The sequence below is a fragment of the Salvia miltiorrhiza genome, chromosome 3, assembly GCF_028751815.1.
Source record: "Salvia miltiorrhiza cultivar Shanhuang (shh) chromosome 3, IMPLAD_Smil_shh, whole genome shotgun sequence".
Classification (NCBI taxonomy): domain Eukaryota; kingdom Viridiplantae; phylum Streptophyta; class Magnoliopsida; order Lamiales; family Lamiaceae; genus Salvia; species Salvia miltiorrhiza.
In genome coordinates, this window is record NC_080389.1 from 21099404 (window position 1) to 21110851 (window position 11448).

Genomic DNA, 11448 nt, shown 5'->3' on the forward strand with positions numbered 1-11448 from the left:
CCCCCACACTTAAAGCATGCCATGTCCTCAGGGCAAAAAAGAAATAAGAATAGAGGAGAAAACATCCCTGATTATTGGCATGGGAAAACTGAAGCATCGTGAAAGGTGGTGAAGAGGGAAATTTGCTGTCTGTGGCAGAGTGAAGAGTGGCCACGCTGAATTATGTCAGCGTTGGCAGAGCAGCGCGGAGAAGTATGGCGCTGGCAGAGCAGCGCAGAAAAGTGTGGCGCTGGCAGAGCAGCGCAGAGAAGTGGCAGCAGCGCTGGCGGCATATTGAGAATTGCAGCGCTAAAAACAAGACATGCATACCAAGCATCATAGTATCCGCAAAACAACCGAAACTTAGGAAAAACACGAAACACACAACTAAAAACAAAGAAAAAACAAAAACTAAAAACAAACCAACGGTGGGTTGCCTCCCACCAAGTGCTAGAGTTAGAGTCTCCAGCCCGACTTCAGAGCTAAACTTCAGCTGGGGTTGTGCAGAGTGTGAGACTCCACCTCCATAGTCGAGCTCTGGTGCTCGTAGTACGGCTTTACTCGGTGGCCGTTCACTCTGAAGCTCTCATTCGTGTTTTCATTGAATAGCTCAACGGCACCATGCTCAAACACCTCCTTAAGTAAAAACGGACCACTCCATCGAGATTTCAGCTTACCCGGGAACAACTTCAGTCGAGAATTGAACAAGAGCACCTTCATTCCGGGGCAAAGCTTCTTATGGCAGATGCGGCGGTCATGTAGTCGCTTCACTTTGTCCTTGTAAATCCTCGCATTCTCGTACGCCTCGTTGCGTAGCTCATCTAACTCCTCCATTTGCAGTGTGCGCTGCTTCACGGCAGAGTCCAAGTCATAGTTGGCAGCTTTGATCGCCCAATAAGCTTTGTGCTCAATCTCCACCGGCAGATGATGGAAGGCCAAAACAACCCTGATTGAAGAATTTTATGTGCTGTTTTCTGCCCCCCAAAATGTCCACCACAATGATCTTCATGGCACATTTTCAACACTTGTTGTTGCTCTTCTGCCGGCACACACCGTCGAATGACATCATCATTTCCAAGCTTGAAGAGGTGAGGAATCTCCCAATAGTAGTGTCTGCATTGAGCTAAAAATCTCTTCCTCTCCTGCGATGTCAGCTCAGGCCGTAGAATACCACAAACTAAGTAATTAACAATATCGGCATACCAGGGCTCGGCGCTCACGGAGCTGGGCCGAGCAGCGCTAAATTCGGCAAGGTCGGCAGAGGTGATCTCGGTGAAGCTGGCCAGAGCAGCGCCGACTTCGGCGGCTCTAAAGTCGGCAGAGCTGACTGGGCTGCTCTGGCTTGGCAGAGAAGGCTGGGCAGAATGGACACGGAAAGGGCGGAGCTCGGTAGAACTAGACTCTGCAGTACTGCACTTGTCAAAGGTTAATGCATACGTATGCTCAAAAGGAAAAGATTCAGGGATGCAATTAAGATTCGACTCTATCAGATTATTATCCAAGCGGGAAAGGTGGTCAGCTACATGATTCTCGCTCCCTTTCCTATCCTTGATCTCTACATCGAACTCTTGCAACAGTAGGACCCAACGGATTAGACGAGCTTTAGCTTGAGGTTTGATCATCAAATATCGAAGCGCAACATGGTCACTATGGAATTTGACCTTAGACCCAATGATGTATGCTCGAAATTTATCTAAGGCAAAGACCACAGCAAGCATCTCTTTTTCAGTAGTGGTGTAATTTACTTGTGCACTATTCAGAGTTAAACTAGCATAGTAAATCACACGTAACATCCTATCCACACGCTGACCTAGCACCGCTCCTACAGCAGAGTTAGACGCATCACACATGATCTCGAAGGGTAATGACCAATCAGGCGCAATCACAACCGGGGCAGAGCTTAACTTAAGTTTTAATGTTTCAAAGGCGTGCATGCAAGAGTCATCAAAATTAAAAGGAACGTCCTGAGCTAGCAGTTTGCATAGAGGTTGGCTAATTTTAGAGAAATCTTTAATGAAACGCCGGTAAAAACTGGCGTGACCTAAGAAACTCCTAATTCCCTTGACATCAATAGGAGGCGGCAACTTTTGGATTACCTCCACCTTAGCTCTATCGACTTCTAGTCCATGCTTAGACACCACATGACCCAAGACAATCCCGCGAGTAACCATGAAATGACTCTTTTCCCAACTCAAGGTTAGGCCACTTTCAATACACCTTTGCAACACTACATCAATCTTAGTCAAACAATCATGAAAGGACTGCCCAAAAACCGAAAAATCATCCATAAAAACCTCCACGAATTTACCAATCATATCAGAGAATATGGACATCATGCATCGTTGAAACGTCCCGGGTGCATTGCACAATCCGAACGGCATCATCTTCCATGCAAATGTCCCAAAAGGCGTGGTGAAGGCAGTTTTGACTTGATCTTCCGGCGCGATTGCGATTTGGTAGTATCCTGACAAGCCATCAAGAAAACAATAAAAATCATGCCCTGCTAAGCGATCTAACATTTGATCAATAAAAGGAAGAGGAAAATGATCCTTTTTGGTGACGGCATTGAGTTTCCTGTAGTCGACGCACATCCGCCATCCCGTGGTAGGACGTGTCGGCACCAATTCCATCTTATCATTGCGCACAACCGTCATTCCTCCTTTCTTTGGCACGACATGCACCGGGCTCACCCACTCACTATCGGCGACAGAATAGATAATCCCTTCGGTAAGTAGCTTAAGGATTTCCTTGCGCACAACCTCCATCAGCATAGGGTTCAAGCGTCGCTGGGCATCTCGCTTGGGTGCAGCTCCTTCCTTTAGGTTGATCCTGTGCATGCATGTGGCTGGACTAATGCCACGTATGTCACCTAGGCTCCATCCCAGCGCTGCCTTGTTTCTCTTCAATACCTCGAGTAGCGCCGCTTCTTGCTCTAAAGTCAGAGTAGCCGAGATGATCACTGGCTTCTCCTCGCCTTCTTCTAGGAAAACATACTTGGGATTGGCAGGGAGTTCCTTCAGTTCCAGCGCTGACCTCTTGCCTCCTATATGTTCATCTAAGGGCAGCTCGGTGTGGCTGGGCTGCACTGAGTTCGGCAGGGCTGGCTGGGCTGGGCTGAAGGGCAGAGACGGCTTCGGCAGCTCTGGCATCAGCAGAGCTGGCTGGGCAGCGCTGAAGGGCTCAGCTGGCTTCGGCGGCTCTGTCATCCGCAGAGCTGGCTGGGCAGCACTGAACTCTTCAGCTTCCCTATCAAATTCCTCCATGTCGGCTGATCCAGCGCAAACTTCCACGCATTCCTGCTCCTGTAAAAATACCTTCTCAACCAAGCCATTAATAGCATCTATATATGAGCATTCATTCATAAAGTTGGCAGAAAGCATAGTCCGATTTTCATGCACCGAGAAAGACACTGATTCCCCTAACACTGTCATTTTAATAGTTCTATTTTTGACATCAATCAACGTGTTAGTGATTGCCATAAAGGGTCTTCCTAATAGCAGAGTGTGATCTCTACCATTCTCGTGCACATCCCCAATCTCAAGGACAACAAAATCAACAGGCACTATCAAACCCCCGACTCTAACTAGGATATCCTCTACTATACCATGGGGATACCTGACGGACCTATCAGCGAGTTGGAGGCACATGCGAGTAGATTTTAAATTACCTAACTCTAATTGTTGAAAAATAGAGTAAGGCATCAAGTTAATCCCCGCCCCCAAATCTAACATACCTGTCGCTTCCTTACCATTTCCCAAAACAATATTAATCACAAAACTACCTGGATCGCGCTGCTTAGGTGGCAAGGATTGCTGCATGATGGCGTTTGCTACTTCCGAGACCAACACCTTCTCATTGTCACCGAACCTTCTTTTGTTGGATGCCAATTCCTTGAAGAATTTCACATATGCAGGCACATTTCGGATCACATCAAGAAGAGGCAAATTCACATTTACCTTGGCCAACATGTTGTAGAATTCTTCGAACTGACGATCCTGCTTCTCGTTTCTCAATCTGTTCGGAAAAGGAACCGGTGGTCGATAAGGTGTAGTAGCTTTGTGGAGCTTGACTTTCTTCTCATTTTCTCCTTCCTTTTGCTGGTCTACCTTCTCTTCATCAGTCGGGTTGGTCAGAGCAGAACTCGGCTGCTCTGCTCTGGTAAAGGTAGAGCTCGGCTGCTCTGCTCTGGTAAAGTTAGAGCTCGGCTGCTCTGCTCTGGTAAAGGCAGAGCTCGGCTGCTCTGCTCTGGTCTGTGCAGGAACATCTACTTTGTTATCCACCATCTTACCACTGCGGAGAACAGTTACAGCTAGAGCTTGATGCGGCTGAGCAGGTTGGCCATGCAACTTCCCGGGCTGCTGTTGTTGTTGGATTTGATTCAAGGCACCAGAAAGTTGTCCAACCGTTGTTTCCAGCCTTTTTATTGTAGAAGTTTGGGACTCCATACTTTGTTTGCTGATCTCCATAAAGGCTTGCAGCGTTTCTTCGAGCGTGGATTTCTGTGGTGGAATCGGCTGCGCACTCTATTGCGGAATGGATTGCTGCTATTGGTATTGTGGTCTGTATGGTTGAGAAGACCCCTGCTGTGGTGGGAAATACTGTTGTTGTTGTTGATAGCCCATTTGGGGTGGTCGACGGAATTGATTCCCCCCAAAATTTTGATTTCCCCATCCAACATTCGGCTGACCTCTCCATCCTCCAACGATATTCTGTGGACCTTGATTCATATTCTGGCCGTACGGTCTGCTCTGCACTTGATTGTAACTTTGGAATCCTTGTGCCGCATAGACTTCAGCTTGTCATTCTGGAGTAAATTCTCCCATTCGATGACACTCATTGGCTCCATGGCTGAAATCTCCACAAATACCACAAGGCTCAACGTACTGTAGGGCTGGATTTGGTGTGGCTGACATCGGTGGCGTTGTCATCGGCAGCGCTGACTTCTGCACCGGAGCTGAATTCTCCATCTTGTCCATCTTCAACTGTTGTACTTCTCGCATGTTCGAAGTCAACTGCTGCTGCATCTCGAATTGATTTTTCACCGCGCTGGCTTCAACTCTTCTTCCACGGACGGACTTCTGTTGGGAGCTCTCAGCCAAGGTCTTGAAAATCTCTTTCAGATCTGCAGCGGTCTTTCGAGCTATGTTACCTCCTGCCGTGCTATCCACCATAAATTGGGCAGTTTGCACTAACCCATCGTAGAAGAACTGCATCAACATAACATTAGTGAATTGATGTTGAGGGCATTGTCGGATGAGTTCTTCATATCTCTCCCAAGCTTCGTGCAAAGGCTCGTCCGCTCCTTGGGTGAACTCCATTATTTTCGTTCTCAGCTCCTGTGTCTTGTGACTTGGGTAGTATTTCAGCATGAATTTTTCACAAGCATCCCCCCACGTAGTGATAGAGTTGGGCGGTAGAGAAAGCATCCACGTCCTTGCCCGGTCTTTAAGTGCATAAGGGAAGCACTTGAGCTTGAGTTGGTCCTCCGTGAGGCTAAGCAGAGGAATCGTTTGCACTTGTGTGCAAAAGTCTCGGATGAATTGCAGAGCATCCTCGCTTGGCATCCCGTGGAACACCGGCAGCAAATTCGAGTCGTTGGGTTTGAGATTGTAGTTTCTCACAGCAGTGGGGAGCACAATTGCCGACGTGTTGGTATCTCCAATTACCGGCCTGGTGAAGTCTCCCATGTATTCCGTGTTCTGGGCCATCTCCTTCTTTTCCTCGTTTAAATTTTTCTTTGTTTCGGCAAAGCTGGCCTCTTCCACCTTTGTCTCTATGGTGTGTTCTGCACAGTCAGAGCTTACTTCCTCCTCGACTTCGGTCTGCTCTGGAATGCCAAGATCAGAGTCAGAACTGGAATTGGCAGGGCTTGCAGCGCTGTCCTCGAAGTTAGAGTCAGAGTATAAAGCGTCTGCTCTGGTATGTGCCAGAGAATTCACCGTTCCTCTGGTATGTGTCCGAGTATTATCCAGCGGGGACGTTAATTTTCTTTTCAGACTACGGCGTCCCTGCATACACAACACTTAACACACGGATAAAACGCACCGGGTGGAAGGATAAGAAAAGTGAAAACAAAAACGAAAAAGCAAGTAAAAACGACACAACTAAAATGCCTAAAACTTTCCCCGGCAACGGCGCCAAAATTTGACTCAACCTAAACACCTCTAAGTTGACTTACAATAGAACAAGGACATCCTAGTGATGGTAAGTTGACCCAGTGTCATCTCTCAAGGAAAGTCTTTAAGGGCTTTTAGTAGTATCGTAGGAAAAATAGTAAAGAAAGCAGTAAAGAGATTGATTATTAAACTAAAACTTAGAATTAAAAACCGAACTTAAAATTAAACTAGGCGAATTAAACTACTAAATCCTAGGCAAGATTTTAAAGAACTTAAATTAAACCTACTTATGAAATTAAATACTTGTAAATTTAAAGACTTCTAATCTAGACGTGAAACTAAAGTGCATAATTTAAATTGCATAATTAAAACGAAAGCATAAACATGAACGAAAAATGTAAACATGATTAAACAGAATTAAATTGAATTTAAATACCAAATACCGTAAATGTCTTGAACATGTAATTGTGTCACTCAATTACAATCCAAGAATAAACTAAACAAAACTAAATTGAAATCTAACTAAAAATCGACACTATGAAAGCAATTAAATTCCTAAGCTTCGGATGCCAACAGATCACAAAGATGGCGTCTAAAACTAGGGCAAAGTATGATATTTACAATGAAAAGTATGGCCCTATTTATAGACTTCAAATCCCTCTAGATCACCATAGAAGTTGCCATGCAAAGTAGAACTCTAAAGGCAATAGAATCGTGAAAGATAAGGCAACTTCCAGCTGTAACGCGCTCAACAAGTAATCCCCATTCTGGCCGAATTCGCAACTCTCGCCAGCGGAAGGGATTCTGTCAGAGAAATGGCCTTCCGCTCTGACTAGTGATTTCTCTGCTCTGATATGTTGATTTCTCTGGCGAGACTTCGCTGGCGCTTTCGATTCGTCTGGTGCTTATGATTCCTCTGGCGATTGGTTTCTCTGGTCTGGAGATTGACTTCGCTGCACTGGAGATTGACTTCGCTGCACTGGAGATTGACTTCTCTGGCCTGGCTTGGTTCCGTTGCTCTGGCTCTGGAGCATCTCTCTGGCTTCCCATTTCGCTGCTCTGGCATGCGGAGCTTCGCTTCTCTGACATGCCAGAGTATGCACAAAAGCGTACTTCTTAGCCCAAACTCTCCAAAATTTGCACTCTTCATCTCGAAACCCTAAATCTCCTGCAAAGCATAAAATACACCATAAAACGCACCAATTTCCAGAAGATTATCTTAAAATAAAGCTCATACAAACCCCTAAAATTATAACAATTAGGCATAAATCAGGTGTCGTGAACATGCTTGTAAAATTTCAAGTCATTTGGACTTCGTTTACTACCTTTTTTAAATTATAAAACATCTACTGCATTTTTCTGCCGGAACTGGAAGGGCAGTCACTGGAGTCACACTCTGCTCTGCACTTCCAGCTCTGCTCTGCTCTGTCAGATCAGCTCAGCTCTGATCTGTTAGCTCAGCTCTACTCTGTTAGCTCAGCTCTGATCTGTTAGCTCTGCTCTGCTTTGTTACCTCAACTCTGCTCTGTTAGTTCAGCTCTGCTCTGTTAGTTCAGCTATGCTCTGTTAGCTTAGCTCTGCTCTGTTAGCTCAGCTCTGCTCTGTTAGCTTAGCCTTGCTCTGTTAGCTCAGCCCTGCTCTGCTCAGCTCTGCTCTACTCTACTCTGCTAAGCTCGGCTCTGCTCTGTTAGCTCAGCTCTGTTCTGCTCAGCTCTGCTGAGCTCTGTTCTGTTCAGCTCTGCTAAGCTCAGCTCTGCAAGCTCTGTTCAGCTCTGCTAACCAGCTGATCCATCAATCCAAATTTTTATGGTAGAAAGATACATGTGTTATACAGATGCACATCGAATTTCAAGCCATTTGGGCAACGTTTACTATTTTTCAAAAATTCTAACTTCCAGTCGTGCAAAACTGCCAAATCTGGTAGACTGTGGGAAAACATCCATATCTCTTAAACCACTTGGAGTTTTTCACCCTACTTTTTTTTTAAATGAAACTAGACTCAAAGAGGTTTTCAATATAAGTCTTGAATCCAGGAGATTTCTGAGATGAAACAGTTTATTCTTTAAAGTCGAGGCAGAGCAGAGTAGTAAGTCGTAGGTGTTCGAAATTTCTACTTTGATATTGTATTGAGAATTTTAAAGTTTTGATGGAGAAATACACCATGTTATGTCATGAAAGTGCTACTGGAAAGTTATATATATATATTCCATAGCTTACATGAATATTTGAGAATTTACTTACAAGGGTAAAAGATTTCAAATTTCATAGAATGACTTTTAAGTCATTTGACTATTGTGATAAATTGTGAAAATGTATTATGTGGAATAATTGATTAATTTGAAGTATGAATGACTATGTGATTTACTTGAGTGCTATCTACCTATAAGATTGAGAGTCTTTTAATTGGATAAGATATCCAATTACTTGGGAGGTCCAATTGGGTAAATAGTAGAGAAGTTATAAGATGAGATTAAACATATGATGAAAGTATAAGCATTAGATATTAGTTAAATGAATTTCTAACTAGAGTTTATTTTGTCACATGGCAATCTAAACCACGTGCGCCACCAAAGGTTCGAGTGACGGCCGACGTTAGTACGACTCTGAGCTTTACGTCATCGACCCTTGAGACAGGTGGACTTTATTCTAACTCTATTATGGCAAGCTACCATGATAATGAGTTCAAATGCAAAGTCTTGTGAAAATGAAGCATGTTGAAGTATTATTGATGAGTATTATGAAAATTGTCATCTTGCCATATTTATTATTGATGAGAATGAGATGTGGTATGTTGCCTCTATGAAAGACATGACTATGATCACGATGCAAGATATCGGCCTTTGACTGATTTATATGACAGTAAAGGTTTTGTGCGCAGAGGTGATCGTGAGCCGTCTCTAGTCGGCCGGTCACGGTGATTTGAAGGAGGCCTCCTTCTCTTCACCTAATATATATATATATATGATATATGAGTTCTCATAGTTGGCACATATTCTGAATATATATTGTCTGCAGACTAATGATATTATTATGATGATGCAAATGAGTTTATGATAGAAAAACTAGGGATGGCAACGGGACGGGACGGGGCCGGGTATTGCTTTCCCATCCCCATACCCGCCTAAGAAATTCATCCCCGGCCCCGCCTCCATACCCGTTTAAATCGGGGCGGGGTCGGGGCGGGTATTATCCATTGGGGGAAGAATACCCGTTGGGTACCCGCAAAATTTAAATTTAAATTAAAGTTAAATTTTGTAATAATTTTAACTTAATTTTTATTTCAAATTTATTTAAACTTTTATTAAAATTTGTTTTTTTTTCCTTATAGAATAAAGAAGAAATATAGCAAAGTTAATGAAGTTAAGTCTTGTGTAGGAAATCTTATTTATAAACCCAACTTTCCTCATCTATTCTTTATATTTTCAATGTGGGAGAGTTGAAGAGAAACAATGTCCCACATTGAAAAATGAATGAAAAATGGTGGGTGAATTGTGTTATATAAAGAATGAGAAACATGTTATATATCATAAATTTGAATTTTAATATAATATTATTCGGGGCGGGTTCGGGGTGGGGATCTATATACCCGCCCCCGCCCCGAACCCGACTCGGGTTTAATTTTTCATACCCGTCCCCGCCCCGACCCCAAAAGTATTGGCCCCATCCCCGCCCCATTAGGGTCGGGTATCCGCGGGTACCCGAACCCGCAGGTATAACTGCCATCCCTAAGAAAAACATGAACATGTATTTTAATCTCACTTAATCATGTTGATGCATTGAAAAGGGCAAGATTGACATATAGCTCTAAGAGCAACATTTCAATTATTTCCGGCATGAGTCCACTGAGTGCTTTTTGGTATTCAGTCCTGCATGTATTTCTAAATGTGCAGGTCTGGCTTGGCGCGAGGATGGGTGAAGGCTGTTGGAATTGTCAGTTGGCCGTGTCTTTCCTATGTCTCATAATTATCTTTATGCTTTGACTCTATAAGTAGTTGAACTCCCTGCTATATGTCTTCACACATATAGTAACGTATCTCGCTGCATAACTCTGATGAAACTCTTTTATTTAATTTGCTTATGCCTGTAATATCCCATAAGGGAAAATACTTTTCAAACCCTTGCTAAGTCTCCAATTGCTTAATTATGTTTTACCCAAGCAAATAATTATTTTGGTCTCAAAATCTTTCTTGGAAATGAGTAAAGTTTGCAAATGCTTCCGCTAAAACAAGATGTAATTCTATTTCTTTCACTATTACTTTTATTAGTCGTACGATACTTGGTATACGCTATCACTGGCTATGTGGCTGCCTCCTTGAGTAGTTGCAAAACTTTTGAAATAGAATGTGATGCTTCGGGTCTTGGAATTGGTGCAGTGTTGATGCAAGAGAGGCGCCCCATCGCCTATTTCAGTGAGAAGTTGAGTGGAGCCACATTGAACTATCCTACATACGACAAGGAGCTCTACGCGCTCGTGAGGGCCTTACAGACGTGGAAGCATTATTTGTGGCCCAACGAGTTCGTCATTCACACCGATCATGAGTCGTTGAAGCACTTGAAGGGCAGCATAAACTGAACAAGCGACATGCACGGTGGATGGAGTTCATTGAGACGTTTCCATACGTCATCAAGTACAAGCAAGGTACTGAGAATGTGGTTGTCGATGCCCTTTCTCGCAGGTACACTCTGATCTCTACTCTCGATGCTAAGTTACTTGGGTTTGAGTGTATCAAGAGTGTTTATGAGCATGATGAGGATTTCGGTGAGATCTATAGAGCTTGTGCACAGTCTGCTAGTGGTGAATACTTTCAACATGATGACTATCTTTTTCAAAAAAATAAGTTATGTGTCCCTAAGTGTTCTCTACGCAATCTGTTGTTACTTGAGTCGCATGGTGGGGGATTAATGGGACATTTTGGTATAGCTAAGACTTTGGCTGTGTTACAAGAGCATTTTTTGCCCTCATATGAAACGAGATGTCGAACACATTTGTGGTCGTTGCATTACGTGCAAACAAGCCAAGTCTCGAGTCAATTCCCATGGTTTGTACACACCCGTTCCTATCCCATACACACCTTGGATAGATCTCTCCATGGACTTTGTGCTAGGCTTGCCTAGAACCAAGCTTGGGCGAGATTCGATTTTTGTGGTCGTCGATCGATTTTCTAAAATGGCACACTTTATCCCATGTCATAAAACTGATGATGCATGACATGTAGCTAATTTGTTCTTTCGAGAAGTTGTTAGGTTGCATGGTATGCCTAGGACCATTGTTTTTGATAGGAATGCAAAGTTCTTGAGCTATTTTTGGAAGACCTTGTGGTGTAAGTTAGGCACGAAACTTCTATTTTCTACT